At 36.7% G+C, this 5,322-nt stretch overlaps 1 long non-coding RNA gene across 4 annotated transcripts; it reads right to left on the bottom strand.

Annotated features, from left to right (window-relative positions):
- Nucleotides 1–2,067: 2,067 nt before the first annotated feature.
- LOC121243673 lies at nt 2,068–5,094 on the bottom strand. Of its 4 annotated transcripts, none has more exons than XR_005936223.1 (5): nt 4,910–5,094; nt 4,727–4,814; nt 4,506–4,633; nt 2,275–3,405; nt 2,068–2,234 (listed from the first exon to the last, which is right to left on the bottom strand). It is a non-coding gene; the product is annotated as an uncharacterized LOC121243673 (long non-coding RNA). The 4 variants fall into 4 exon arrangements; XR_005936221.1 differs by having other exon boundaries at nt 2,275–3,323; XR_005936222.1 differs by having other exon boundaries at nt 2,275–3,323; nt 4,506–4,571.
- Between the last annotated feature and the right edge of the window lie 228 nt (nt 5,095–5,322).

The raw sequence follows: 5,322 nt of genomic DNA, 5'->3' as shown, positions 1-5,322 counted from the left end.
TATGAAAAATGGTCTGGCCAGCGGGTTAGTAGAGAGAAATCCTCAATTTTTACCTCACCCGTTATTAGTGCAGCTTGGCAGCGTGGTTTGGTGCGGTTATCGGGGTTTGCGCTAGGTAATTTCCCAGTCACATACCTAGGGGTTCTATTGGTGTGTGGTAGATTGAAAGCAGTTCATCTAGACCAATTGGTAGTGAAAATTCGGGCCAAGGTTGCAGGGTGGAAGGCGAGATTGTTGTCACAATGGGGGCCGTTGATATTGCTCAAGCATGTGTTATCCAGTATGGCTTCCCATTTACTGGCTGTGATGAATGTCCCTCATATTGTTCTAAAAAAAATTAGTTCCATCCTATCCACTTTCTTTTGGGGAGAGAAGAATGGGAAAGCAAAAATGAAGCGGTGTGCTTGGTCTCGGATCAGTAAGCCAACAGAAGAAGGCGGTCTGGGTTTGAGGGATTTTTCGGAGATTCAATGAGTGATGCACATGAAATTGGCTTGACGTATTTTATCGATGGACTCTTTGTGGTCTCGGTTCATGGTGTCAAAGTATGGAGGAGGTCAACATGCTTCTCTGTTAGTAGCTCGAAGGAATATCTCGAGACTTTGGAAATCAATTGTTTCAGTTCTTCCAGATGTCTGTGAGGCTACCAAAGTCAGAGTTAAGGAGGGTAGGGCATCTTTTTGGTTTGACAGATGGTTTTCGAATGGTCCTATATGCAATATGGTGGATGTGATTGGCAACCCTTCCTTGCAAATTAAGGAGGTCTGGGTTGGTGAGACTTGGAATTTTAACCTGCTTGAGCAACTAGTTGGTGTGGAGATTGCGGAAGACGTGGTCTGGGAAATTGGTGCAGGTAGGCCTAGGCGAGATGTGTTAATATGGAAACTCACGCTGGATGGAATGTTTACTACAGCCAATGCTTGGGATTTAATTCGAGTGAAAGAGGATCATCATGCTTGGATGGATTGGATTTGGAGCAAACACTTGCCAAAGAAAATATCAGTTTGTATGTGGCGGGCTCGGTTTAATTGTTTAGCTATAGATACAAAGGTGCAGTCACATGGAGTGGCTATGGCTTCAAAGTGTGACTGTTGTACATCACCACAAATGGAATCGATGGAACACGTTCTTGCTACTGGACAGGTAGCAAAACAGGTATGGCGTATAGCTTCCTTGGCTTTAGGTATTTGTTTTTCATTCATTATTAGGCATGTTTGATTGGAATTATTGAGTTACTTATTTATTTTACTGTGTAGGGTTGTTTGGTTTCTGGTTTTGATGCCGGTTTTCTTGAATATTTGTAAATCACACAGATCCTGTTTGTTAACACAGTATTCCTCTGCCATAAACGAAAGTAATCAATAAAATTAGAATTTCGTTAAAAGAAATATTTAAATAAAAGTACAAGGTTTTCATTTAAAAACCATCATCTTTAAGGAAACTTACCTTTTAAGCATATATAAAACATTAACTTCAAAGTGTTAAGAAATATTTTTTTACCTCAACCTCAAAGCATAAACATTTATTTCCTTACCTTTAATCATTAAGCATTCATTACCTTAACCTCATCCTTAGTGATCGTATACACGCTGTTAACCCCGTATGGTAGGGTTGTCGACCCTTGCAATCAATTGTTCTAGCCGTAGCTAGTGGAATAGAATCGAACCTCGAGAATGGATCATCACTAGGTGACCACCAGCGATGCATTCCGACGTTGCCATATGTCCCAACCCCATAATATCATCTTCATCCTCATATGGTCATTCATTAACCTCATCAAACACATGCAGTCATTCAAATTCTTTTCTTTACATTAACCTTGTCTTACCTTTCATTCTTTAAAATAAATAGCCATGCAATATACTATTTGATCACACAATTGTCATGTTGTGATGCCCCCAAACTCCGCTTGGGATTTGACAGAGCTTGAAACTTTGAAACATGCAACACAATGTCGCATACCCCCGTTCGTGACAGTTACGAATGCAATTCGCCTAGCATGCTTCTAAAAATATGAAGTAATTGCAATGAATAATTTTTTTAGCAATACAAAATGTACCAGAATGCTAATTCCAAAACATAAACACTTATCCATTAACATTTGTAACAACCCCTCCCTAAAAATGTGAGGAGCTGCTACATTTCATCTTGCTTTTTTTTCCTAAACATAAACAATATCCCAACAGTTTATAAAAGAAACCTGAATAACATCCTGGCAATTTATAAAAAGGGACCTTCCCATTTTCTTTTTTTCTTTTTTTTTTTATAAGTAACCTTCCCATTTTCTTTTATAAGTTCAATCCAAAATAACATAGTTTGTCAAGGTGGGAGATAGTCCCATTAGTTACAAAATAAAAACATCCACAACTACCATTCAAGTAGAACATATACCTGATCTACAAAACATTTCTCCCCCAAAATACATGGTCCACAACTACACAAAACTATCAAAATAAACCCAACACCATAAAAAGAGACCCATCCCAAGGCTACCACTAGGCGTCTGTCTCTCCTTCCTGAGTAGTGCCTTCCTTTGCAGCCTTGTCCTCATCATTAATTAGATGTTTAAAACATTAACACAAAAGTGAGTCTAATACTTAGTAAGCAGTATACTGTGCAGTTAAAATATCATACATGAACTATTCTTTTCTTTTGGAAAGTAATACAAGCTTAAAACATTTAAAATAAACATTCATAATCAGTTACATTTTCCTTGGCCAGTACACACTATTACGCCCTATGTGTTAGAATTAGTGGACTTTTGGACTTGATTCTGCCCGTGGTCGCAGATTGGGAATCCCTCAATCAGGATGGCGCCAATGGGTGCACTACCAATGGGACCGATCCGACATTACAATCTTCTCCTTTCTTTGGTACCATAATCATTCAGTCATTGGCCATTAAGTATTTTCTTACATAAAAATTTCATTCCTCTTTCTTTCCTTTCTTTCCATTGAAAGCATTTTCATCATCTTTCTTAGTCTAATGCACATGCATTTTCTTTCATAAAGATGCATTTCATGCCATACTTTATATAAAGGAAAATCACTAATTCTTAAGAAAACATGCATGGTAAATCTCATGATTTAAACCTTGAATGTGCATGCTTTACATCATTCATATACACATTTATAATTAATAGGATACTTAACATGGGCTATCAAGAAGGGCTCATACATAGCATATACATTTACCTTTTTTATCCCAAGGAAGCATTTGAATAAAAAGGAGCATTTATTAGAAGAAAATATTGAGTAAGAAGTATGGTCATAGCTACTTACCTCTAAGCTCAACCTCAGTCCATCTTTGCACCTCAATAAGTCCTATTCAATGAAATTGAAATGAGCATATCAATACCCACTTCATATTATTTTCCTTAACTCCCTCTTCACTTAGAGAAAGTCACTACAAAACACAAACCAACCCATCTAACTTCCTTCAGTACCTAGCACTAAGTCAAAACATCCAAACTCCTCATTTCAAGCAAATCCAAAGAAACTCACAATCATGACTAATAGCATGCTTGCCGTCCAATAGGGGCTATTTAGTTTTTCTACATGGAGGATGGATGAGAATCATGGGTTAATAATGTATAAATGATAAGAATTTACTTGGGAATGAAATAGAACAAGGAAACATAAAAATCTGGAAATTTTCACTAAAAGGGCATTTTGACAGCCTTTTGGTAACTTGGTGGAACCAAAATAGGTGAAGGGTCAAGGCTTGCTAGATGGCTGGTTTGTCCCTCATTTTCAGTAGTTTATCACACAAACAATTAGTTTTGGTTGGGTGAAGGGTGAAATGGACAATAGGGGTGAAAGGGATTGGTTTGAGCTTCAAAACAGAACACATAGCAGAAAATTCTGCACTACATGGATAGCTAGCCGCCTTAGTGCATTCTTGCATTTTAAACTTCTTTCATTCAACCACAATCTCAACTACATAGACAAGGATGCTAGTATTGAAGAAAACTTGCAAGAAACATCATTTTTTTTTTTTAAACATAGCACAAAACAGCAAGGAAAATTTCTTTATAAACCAGAAAATTACAACATAAAAGTCACTAGTTTTAGGAATAGTTTGGATTCAGAGATAAGTTAAAACAGTTTGTGAATAGCATAATAAAAGTTGAATTGTTTATTATATTTTGTGTGAAAATTTGGGAAAATTGTTTTGAGATTTGAAAAAGTTGAATTATTTATTATATTGTGTGAAAATTTGAGAAAGTTGTAATGATGAGATGAAATGAGTTGAGATGAGTAGAGGTGGATTTTGAATTCAAAAGAGGCCTTAATGATTTCCTTGGTGGTTAGTAAGACTATTAACTTAAGGAAAATATTAAAATACACATTCTCATCTCCACTAGTTTAACACATAAAAACAAAGGCTTGAACATAGTTAAGAACATAATTTAAACTCTAAGGGAAACAATGAAACACCATAACAGGATTTTTTTTCACAAAACTACACAACCCAAAATGAAACAGGGCAGAAAATTCCCTCACCTTTACAATTGTGGTTTTGCACGATTTGGCTATCCCTACCCTTCTTCGACTTAGTCACACACTCAACTGAACAAGAGTAAAGAGCAACAAGTGAAAAAATCAAACATTGGAAGTCAAAGGGGCGAAATCTGGACAGCAACAGATTTTTCAGACATTCATGGCTACAGTTTTGGGCTTAGATTAAATCCAACCACAAGAGTTTGGGACTAGGTTTTTATTACCTGATTTAAGCTTCTTCCCAAGGTGTGAAATGGAGCATCAAACAATGAAATGGGCGCGTGGAACTAAAGAACACAGAGAGTGTTCCGGCTGGAGCACCAAAGCAGAAATTTCAAAACCAAATTCGAATGCCAATCGTGTATAATCCGAAATCTACAAGAGAATGGGTCAAGAAATGGACTTACCTTGTTGTTCCTCCTCCTTGAGGAGATGAGAGCTAAGGCTGTTCTGAAGTTGGAAAGAAAGGAACGAAATGGCGGAAGAAATGACACACACGGGTGAGAGCTTGAGTTTTCTTCCCCTTCTGCTGAATGTAATATGCACGGGTAGGGGCTTGGTTTTCTTTCCTTGTGCAGCTATGCTAACTTGAAATGGACGGTTGGGATGAAAGTAAGATGATATATTTTTTTACATGCCAAATCAAGGGGTAGGATTAAAAAAAGATAATAATACTAAGGGTAAATTTGTAACAACCTAAACACGAGTATACCCTTTCCTCAATTTTTCCAAGTCTCATTTAAATAAGAAAAACATACTCATTTTAAAAATCATAGTAATAAAGATCCTTATATTAAAATACATAAAAAGATTTGATTTA

The sequence above is a fragment of the Juglans microcarpa x Juglans regia genome, chromosome 8D, assembly GCF_004785595.1.
Source record: "Juglans microcarpa x Juglans regia isolate MS1-56 chromosome 8D, Jm3101_v1.0, whole genome shotgun sequence".
NCBI lineage: Eukaryota > Viridiplantae > Streptophyta > Magnoliopsida > Fagales > Juglandaceae > Juglans > Juglans microcarpa x Juglans regia.
This window is presented reverse-complemented; position numbering and strand designations above follow the sequence as displayed.